General features: G+C 34.1%; 1 long non-coding RNA gene across 1 annotated transcript; it reads right to left on the bottom strand.

Annotated features, from left to right (window-relative positions):
* Window positions 1-2250: 2250 nt before the first annotated feature.
* LOC103468261 (uncharacterized) lies at window positions 2251-4644 on the bottom strand. The gene is made up of 3 exons (XR_534191.3): window positions 4439-4644; window positions 3026-3159; window positions 2251-2943 (listed from the first exon to the last, which is right to left on the bottom strand). It is a non-coding gene; the product is annotated as an uncharacterized LOC103468261 (long non-coding RNA).
* Between the last annotated feature and the right edge of the window lie 6058 nt (window positions 4645-10702).

Below are 10702 nucleotides of genomic sequence, written 5' to 3'. Positions count from 1 at the left end.
CTATACTATACTATACTATACTATACTATACTATACTATACTATGCTATACTATAATATACTATACTATACTATACTGCTATAAACTATACACACACACACACACACACACACACACACACATATATATATATATATATATATATATATATATATATATATATATATATATATATATATATATATATATATATATATATATATATATAAAATGGCGAATGGCGAACCAACCGGACATTGTGGTGGTGGATAAAGAACAGAGGAAAGCCGTTGTGGTGGATGTAGCAATACCAAGTGACTACAACATCAGGAAAAAGTAGCATGAGAAATTGGAGAAATACCAGGGCCTCAGGGAGGAACTGGAAAAGACCTGGAAGGTGAAGACCACAGTGGTGCCTGTGGTCATCGGGGCCCTCGGGGCAGCCACCCCCAAACTGGAGCAGTGGCTCAAACAGATCCCAGGAACAACATCAGACATCTCAGTCCAGAAATGTGCAGTTCTAGGCACAGCCAAGATACTGCGCAGAACCCTCAAGCTCCCAGGCCTCTGGTAGAGGACCCGAGCTCAGAGGATGAAACAAACCACCCGCGGAGGGTGAGAAGGGAATTTTTTATTTTTTTTATATATATAGTTTTGAGTAAAAGCATTTAAAGTTTTGAGAACAAAAGATAGGAAGTCCTGCTTTCAAAATGAAACTGTGTGCCCTTGGATCTCCTCCATGTGGACTCAGAAAGAGAAAGCTTAGCCACCCAAGGAAAGGTCAGGCCTTAGAGAACTGGGAAGGTGAGAAAAGGTCAGCGACTGTCACTCAGCATGTTGCTTCACTGTTAAAGAAATTGCTGGACTTCGACTGGGACTTTGTCTACATAACTACCTTTTCATAATTCCATTATTACCTGTTTTATTTTTTTTCAATTTAAGTGAAACCACACACTAAATACTCCTATAACACTGTAGCAACACTGCAACTACCTTGATAGTAGTTTTTGTTTAAGCACTTAAAGTAAATCTTAAACCATTTGCAGTAATAGCAATGCTAGTAGAGAGTGTGAAATAGTTAAAATAGCTTTAAAATTACTTTCACGTGAATGAGGAAGTGGCAGAGAGGAAAACAGATCTGGGACAGATAATGGATCAGGAAGTGCAGAGAATTAGCAAGCAGGTGATGATGTTTATTTTAGAGAGGACAAAAGTAAGAAATGCAATGAAGAACCTTGGACCTAAAATGTACACTTGAATATTCTGATTTGATTAGGGTAGAGCTGTAATGTAAAAATATGTTTTGCTTACTAAATGTTAGAAAGGCACCAAGAGACTTTTAGTTTGCATTAAGTTGTCAATAGACATCTAGTGGCGAACATTGGTAAGTGCACTCTTTAGTTTAGAGCTGCACAACAATTAAACTGACACTTTTGGCACAAGACCCCTGCAGTGTTTGCTTTGTAAATTCAGTTAATGAGTTATGAGTGTTTAAGCTTTGGTTGTAAGTTAGTTATCTGTAGATGTAAATGATGCAAGCAGGTATCCCAGGTAGTTTTATTAATACAAACAGCATGCGTTTCTGATTTTGTTTCCCTTGTAGACCTCTCTATAAGCCCATCATAATGTTCCAACAGAGAGGTAATAACTGCATGTATAATTTTTTTCAAGGTATTTTGTTGGGAGGTAAGACTTCACCTTAGATATTTCTCTTAGACAAAAAACTGGCCTTCACAACAGGATTTATTTGTTTGTCTCACTTAAAAGCACGATCAACAATAAGAAAGTTCATGTTGTTTAAATTGCCCAGTTTAGTACATTTGCATATTTTGATCTCATGTCTTTCATCTTCTGCTTGGTTAATGCTCCATAGATTTTCTGTAAGGTTTAGGTTGTGCCAGTTTGGTGGTCAAACACAGGAATACCATGGTAATCAAACCATAGACAACTTGGACAGGTATCAAACCCCAGGGAAAAATGGAATCATGCACTGATGTAATGTAGTTTTCTAAAACCTGAATTTCATTAGCTGTAAGACATAAATATAGAAAACTCAATAAAAACAAATGTGCCACTGTGTAATAAAGTTGCATTATGAATTTCACTTTTTTTACGTTTTACATTTTTATATTTTAATTATTAAAGAGATGTACTTATGCATTTGTACAAGGTATTTGGTGAAAATTATAAAAAAAATAGCAGTTAACCTCATAACTCTTAGTAAATTGTATAAAACAGCATTACAGAATAAATTAGAGACAAACAATAAGGTCCAGTCACTCATTTTTTATTTCTTCTTTCATTATTGTTGTGTTTAAATCTACTTTTTTCTTCCGTAACATGTCCCAATTCAAATTAATGAAGTAGTTATACAACGTTTATAATAATCTAAATATACACATGAACTCAAACAACTCAAGCACAACACTTTTTGTGTTGACAGTCAAATGAATTTTTGGATAGAGTAAAGAATCCCATTATACACCAACATGATCATGGCTGATCTGAGCAGATTACATTATTTACAAGTTTGCTCAGATGTTGTTAGGAATTATAAGCATCGGCCTCTGTAGGACATTGAGGAGAGTTTTGATACCCAACAGGACTTTGACAAAGGTTTTCATACTCAGCAGGACTTTGATGATGAGTTTCAAACCCAATAGGATTTGGAGGATGATTTTCAAACCCAATAGGATTTGGAGGAGACTTTTGAAACCCGGCAGTGTATTGAGGAGGGTTTTGATACCCAGTAGGATTCTGAGGACGGCTTTGAAACCAAGGAGGGTTTTGAGGAGAGTTGTGAAACATAGCTGGGTTTTGATTAGCCGTCATGACAGGATTAGCCTGCACATTGACCACAATTTGGGGCTGTTGCCCTGCCATGACAGGAGTTTGATTGTTTTGTTCAGGTTTCGTCTGACAGCAGGAGCACCAGAAAACACATATGTCTTGACAGAGGGAACCCTGAAGACAAAAACATTGAAACGTTTTATAACATTGCACTTTCATCTCAAAATGAGTTCATATGAGTGTAAATTTGTCATACCATTATTCTGTGTTTGTTAGGAATGGAAACTCTCTTAGACTATGTAGCAGGGGGAATAAACAGAGGAATCCCACAGGCTGTACATGCTAAAACAGTGCAGGCTATGGAGAGGCATCACCAGAAACCATGGCAACCTGGAGAACACACATAAATACAGCATGGAAGGCTTTAAAAATTGAAATAAAAAAAAAAGTCTTGTACATGTTAATTAATCAATCAGTTTTATTTAGAAAGCCCCTTCATACTAACAGCAGCTCAAAGTGTTATCATTTTCTTAAATCTTCAGTTTTCCTTGAGCACATTCATGTTGTAAAACCTTTTTATGAAAATAGTCGAGCTACATTGTCCAAGTTTGTTTTCAGTTAAAATAACATGGGAATTTTGGTAAAGACCTTTAATAAAATGATCAAACAAAGCAACAGACAGTTAGAGCACAACAACATCATGAAGTAAAATGACTTTAGAAACCAAAACATTTTTGTTTTGTTGCTTTTCAACCACGATCTTATCAGAGTTTAAAGCTGTGTTTCTGCAGGGCATTGTCCATCTAATTGTGCTTGGTTGTTATTTTTTTTTTAATTTAAAATCTAAATATTGGCCCAAGTGATGTGTTAAAGCAATTGTTATCGATATTAGAAAAGATTTAAATGAAGTAAAAGCAAAAGGAGTTTCCCTTAATGTACTGTCATGATTAGTTACCATCATAAATCAGTGATTTTCATTCAAACAGCAGTTTTTTCTTGCAAGAATGAGAAGAGCAGACAGACTGTCTGTTCAGTCTGATCGGTTCTAACATAGTCTCTACCTACATACTTGCATTATCACAAAGTTTCTAGGAACCAACATTTCTAGCTTGTTAACAAAAGCCTTTAAAACTTTGAAACATTAAAAATGAGGGAGATTTCCATTCTTATCTAAACCAGTACGGTGAAAATATAATGAGCCTCACATGAATGTGGCTACAGCTGGAAGAGGCAGACTAAATACCTTTTTGGATTTTACAAAGAAGCAGAAGCTATTTTCTAAAATTCCCCAACACTCAAGTTACTGTGTAATATGTTCTCTCCATGTCACTTCTTATCTTCATTTTTAAATTAAATGTAAAGAGAGATGATAATTAAGACATATTTTTTAATACATTTTAAAACTATTCACAGAATGACTTTATCTCTGTACCTCTAGTATCTATCTAATGATAACTTCTGAGTTTTTGCTGACCTTCTGACAGACACAGTGATACAAAATAAAAGTAAATAATTGAATAATTTGAAATACAAGTTATAAATCTAAAACAAAATTAGGAAAAGCTACAGCAATTCATCTTTACAGTCTAGAAAATGTAACAATGTTTACCTGCATTCATATAGAAATGTATGTACCAAACACTGTCTGTACATAAGTAAAACCTTTTACCTGATTTTGTGGGAGATCTTTGTGGCTCTTCCGTGAGATAACAACAAATGTGTGGGTTACAGGAAAGTTTGCTTTGCCTGGGCGCTCACAAAATATGCTGCAAAACCTGTGACCCATCATCATGACAGCCAGTTTGGATCCAAGTCACCTGCTTCCTCGTCTGAATGTTCTGAATCAAAACGGTAAATGATTTCACTTTGATGTTGCTGTTGCATTTTGTTATCTATGTGTCTCTTAAAGAAGCTGGAGTTTTGCTGTTGTGTGTTTAGTCATGCATTGGAAGAGCAGACAATTTTTTTGGTAATTTGTTTCTGAAACAGACATCCTCATTAGCTTGGTGTGATGTGCATTATTATTATTATTATTATTATTATTATTATTATTATTATTATTATTATTATTATTATTATTATTATTATTATTATTATTATTTTAGAAAGTTCATATGGCTATTAGTTTACATCTTTTTTACCTAAATCCCAAAGGTTGCAATTTAAAAAAAAATGAAATGACAGAATATAATTATATTAATTGTACAGTGAAATAATCAGCTGATCTGTGTCTTTATTATTATTATTATGTTTGGGCCAGAAATTAATATCTGTAAGACAAAATGAAATATCTGAGTTTATTATGGCCCATCAAAACTCAGAATATTAAAATGATGCATCATTGCCCTTGTATTTTAATTTCATTCTTTTGTTCTGTGCTACATAAAACATATCTGAAACAATGAGATTTAAAGCTCATCTTTACAGAATGTCTGTCTTTATATTTCTGTTCTATTACATGCTGCTACTTCTCTCTGGTATAAAGCAATTGAATGCATAAAAGATTAATATAATCTATAGGGTAATTTCATCTACAAAGCTCTTTTTAGTTCATTTGTATATTTAGATTTCATGTCTTTCACCTTCTGTTTGGTTAATACTCCATAGTTTTTCTATAAGGCTTAGTTTGTGCCAGTTTGGTGGTCAAACACGGTGATTACATAGTTAAACCAGCCAGAGTCTCTTCTTTGCATTTCGTACCTTTTTCCTCCTCTCTGAAGCAAACATCACTTCCTCCTCATGTGCTGATGTAATCTAGTTTTCTAAAAATGTAATTTCATTAACTATAAGCCATAAATATAAAATGGCCAAAATGGCCAACAAGCATACCTCTGAGTCTGATAAAGCTGCCTCATATGAATTAAACTTTTTGTCACATTTTAGAATTTCATATTTTTAATTAATTACTTGTAATACAATAACTGTTCAACTGTATTGTAAGTAAATGTACCTGTACATAAACAAATACATTTGGTGTAAATTATATAAACATTCTGGTAACTTTTAGTGAGTAATATAAGACATCATTAATAAGAGTCAAACAATACGGTCAAGTCACTCAGTTTTTATTTATCATTTTATTATTGATGTTGTGTTTAAATCAATTTGTTTAACAACATTTTCCATTTCAAATTAATAAAGTAGTCATGCAAAGTTTATAATAAAGTAAATACACATATGACCTCAAACAACTCAAATTCAACGCTTTTTTTGGAAGTATTGGCAGTTAATTGATACTTTGGATAGAGTGAAGAATCCCATTATAAACCAACATGATCATGAATGATCAGAGAAACTTACATTTTCCACAATTTTGTTCAGATGTTCTAAGCTTTAGGACTTTTAAAAGGGTTTTGGGTCTGTGGAATATTGAGGAGGGTTTGGATACCCAACAGGATTTTGAGGGATTTGATTACCACCAGGGTACTGAGGAGGGTTCTGAAACCAAGAAGGGCTTTGAGGGGAGTTTTGAAACATAGACTGGTTTTGAGCAGGGATTTGAGCAGGAGGTGGATTAGAGTTTTGATTAACCATCATGACAGGATTAGCCTGAACGTTGACCACAGTAGTGTGTTGCGTGGGCTGCTGCACCACAGTGACAGGAGCTCCATTCTTTATCTCACGATGCATCTGACACCAGGAGCACCAGAGACAGAAACAGGAAATTGCCATGTCTTCACAGAGGGATCCCTGAAAGCCAACACAGTGAAACATTTCATAATGTAATGTACTATTTCAAAATGAGTTCAGGTGAAATATAAAATATGTCATACCTTTATATGATATTTGTGGCGAATGGAAGCCCTCAAAGATATTGCCGCAGGAGGGACAACAAAAGGAATCCCACAGGCTACAAGAGCAGCAGGAGTCAGAATGTCACATAAAGGCAGACAGTTGTTCTCACCAAATAATCCTGAAACAGAACAGGCAAGGCAAGGCCAGCACCAGAAGCCATAGCAACCTGGGAAACACAGAGACAGACAGATACAGAGCAGTGAAATGGTTTTAGGTGATTGTAAGGCATATTGTTTTGAATTTAAGTAAAAAAAAGAAATGACTCTTACAAGTATTGCAATCTACACAGCAGTCAAAAAGACCAGTTTTCCACTCTCTGAGGGGAGGTTGGGTCATCCTGTCCTCAAGTTCAGCCACAAACTCTGAACTACAACTCTGTGAGATCAGAAAAATAATGAGTCAGTTTTTGGTAAAACAACACATCGTAACATAATGAACAAAACCCACTGTGTCTCTAAAACTGTGATACATTATGTTACTTGTCCTGTTTCAGATGATTATAGTTTCAGTCTGACAAACTGCTGGGAAATATATTGTGATCAAATCTGTGCCTCACAATTCATAATGCATGTCACCTTGAAAGATCTATGAAGAATTTAAGTTGCAATTTCTTAGGACCTATCAGTTATAACTCTTATCTACGTACTTTGCACATATCTCTAACAAGTCTAGACTTCACTTACTGAATGTTTCCACCAATTATTTTGGAAAACTTATTTTGAACAAACTCAATTAAAAGAAAAACAGTCTTATAGAAAGAAAGACTTGAGTCCTTCATGAATGGCCGCTCATTTCTTTTCCCCTTATTTTAATTTAGTACAGCTAAATTTAGAACAAGATGGCTCAACAGGTTTGCTGAACAGACACTTAGCAAACAGGAATTCAAAACTTCCAGAGTAATGTTCAAACAAGTGAATTGCTTCCTGATTTTTTGCGTACCTAAAAAACAATTTGTCGACTAGTAAACTAACTTTGACTAATAAAGAATAACAACAGCCTGCTATAGGCTCCGTAAGATCTCATGTCATCTATTAAAAATATATTTTGCTCAATTTAAATTTAGGATTCCAATGTATCTTTTGCATTTTACTTTTCTGTCTTATGCTGTTTTATTTTTATGTTATTTGAAACCCAGCAGCTTAGACCATCACTTTGATGTGTCTGATTGTCTTGCACTGTTGGACAGATTTGCTCTGGAAATTGGGCAGTAGGCAAAAATCACAACCTCAAAATAAAAGTTTTGTTTGGTCTTTTGAGTGTTCTGTTGCAACTAAAAATGAAAATTTCTTAGAATAGGTAAAGTGTAAATTTTAGAGAAATTTTGATTTACTTCTCATCAGAGGTAAGCTACTTGGTTAAATTATTTAAATCTGATATTGTAAGAATATAAAATATGTTTGTGAAAAGTAAGGAAAATTAAACAAAGCAACAGAGAATAAATGCACAACAACAACATTGTGAAGTGAAGTAACTTTAGAAACCAGAGCACTTCTTTTGTAGCTTTTACACCATGATTTTATCAGTGTGAAGCTGCCCTGCTGCAGGCCTTTGTCCATCATGTGTTTTGTCACTTCTTATCTTCGTTTTTAAGACGAATGTAAAGAGAGATAATTAAAAAAAACACAATGCTTTCTGAACATTTTTAAGCTATCTACAAAAGTGATTTTATCTTAGCTCTGATCTGCACTATTATTATGTAATGATAATTTCTGACTTTTTATTAACCTTCTGACAGACACAGTGATTTAAAAGAGTAACAAATACTGGAACAATTTGAAAGTCCAGTTATAAATCTAAAACAATTCAATTAGAAAAGCTAAGGTATTCTGCCTTGACTTTCAAGTAAATGTAACAATGTTTAGATGTATTCAGTTAGGAATACATGTGTAAAACTTTGACTAAACTATACATAAGAAAAACATTTTACCTGCTTTTGTGGGAGTTCTTCTTTGCACCTCCACAGATATCAGCAAATGTGTGGCTTACAGTGAGGTTTGCTTTGCCTGGACGCACACAAAATATGTTGCCAAACCTGTGACCCATCAATCATGGCAGCCAGTTTGGATTCAAGCCATCTGCTTCTTCCTCCTGAGCCTGAGTGAATGCTCACAATCAACATAATAAATGATTTCACTTTGATGCTGTTCCTGTTCATCAGCATCAAATTGCTGTTGCATTTTGCTATCTTTGTGTCACTTAATAAAGCTGAAGTTTTACCATTTGGTGACTCATGTATTACAAGCGCAAACAATCTTGATTCTGAAATAAATGTTCTCCTTTATTATTGTGTTGTGAGAATGTGGACACACATTAAGTTAAGCTCTGCTTTTTGTTAGCTGACTGAGGAGATTTAATAATCACCAGTTAGAAACAATTTGCTACGAAAGCTTCCAATCTAAGCCAAGACAAACAATAAAATAAAAACTTTTGAGTTGTTTCACAAAACCACCAGATATGAAGCTCCAATTTGAAGCCGATAGCAAAAAAAATCTAACCAAGTTTGGATTTAACTATTCAGACTTTGACATGAAGCTGGAAGTAACAGTGAAAATAAAAAAATGCTTCAAGGTTGTGGGTTGGATTGGTTCAGAAACCACCTGGAGGGAAAAACGTCAATTTTGCAGACTTTTAAAATATTGTTGTATTACTTTGGGTACAGAGTGTAAGAGTTAATCCACTGTTATATTTATTTCAGAGCAACACCTTTCTTATTTTGCACATTTGCAGGAAGACAGACTCATTTCCAGGAAATGGCTAACCTAGACTCTGATTGTATTGTTCTCCGGTGGAATGGGAATTTTTAGTTTCATTTACCAGGAAGTAATTTACTTAAAGGAAACTTAAAGCACACACGCAAGGAACAGGTTAAAGCAGCACAGCAACATTTAGAAAAACAAAGAGTAGTGCCGGGTTTCTTCACACTTTGCATACTTTTAAACATTTCAGCTTAAACAAATAGGGTAGTGGTGTGATTTATTAGTATGAATGCCATATTTACTTACAGGGCAGAAAATACTAAATTACCAAATAGGTGGCTGTGGACAGTTGTCATACAGAGTTATAACAGCTGTGTAATTGAGCTTGAATGAACTGCAGCAACAGAACTTCATGACGCAAATAGCTTTTTACTATCTGTGTGGCTGCACAAAACAGGTCACTGAAAACTGCCCAACCTGTATCTTCACATATCTGACATAATGAGGTCATTAGTACTGAATGCTTTTCTTTAGTCTTTTTCTTTAGTACAAAACAATAGAACTAATAAAAGTGCTATAGGTGTGTCAGAAGGGTAGGAGCTGTGCCTTGTTATTTGCTTGATGCTAAGAAATGTGGCTTTCAGCATAAAAATTGTTTACATTTAATTTAAATTTGAAAAGTGACTTGACACAAAAAATTCACCAGTTGTAGGACGTGCTATTGGTGATTCTTGAGAATAGAGACAAAACAGGTCCTATGTATAAAGCACAAAATATGAATAAAATATACATAAAATATATTTTTTTCAAATATTTAACTAAACTAACCTGGGTCATGTGACCACAACAATGTATATTTTCCAGGTATTTGCTGAATATTTTTTTATTTTCAACATTGTAGTCAGTGGCTGGTGTCTTTAAAATCCCTTGTCCAAAACTCAATACATTATAATAGTTTAAAACTATTAAATAAATACTAAAATTATATATTATGTCAATTAAGTACAAGTAGTCGTATAAATAATTATAAAAGTATCAATAAATGTAATTAAAAATAATTTTTATATATTTTCCAACTCCATTGAAATTTGTCCCTAGTTTTTGTCAACACCGTCAGACATAAAAAGAATGTAAAAAAATCAGGCATTATTGGGGGGCACCAGAACTTCTGAGGACCCCATGGCTTCTTCCTTTGCTAAAAGGGCTAGTTAGCTCTGGTTAGCTTATGTTATTCTTTAGTTTTTTCTTCTTTTTATTCCTAAGTTGTTTGTCACAACCATGATGTGTCAACACCATAACTGACAATTTACAAAACTTTGATGAAATTTTGTGAAATAAATGATTAATTTTGGTATAAAGTAAAGATTTCATGGCCCTGATGAGCTGCAATATGGCTTCCTTCAGAATAACATCATATAAATTGAGGTAGTTTGGCATTTCGT

This window comes from Poecilia reticulata, chromosome 4 (assembly GCF_904066995.2).
Source record: "Poecilia reticulata chromosome 4, P_reticulata-male-v2, whole genome shotgun sequence".
Lineage (NCBI taxonomy): Eukaryota > Metazoa > Chordata > Actinopteri > Cyprinodontiformes > Poeciliidae > Poecilia > Poecilia reticulata.
Note: the sequence above shows the minus strand (reverse complement) of the source record. Positions and strands in the feature narration are given on the sequence as shown.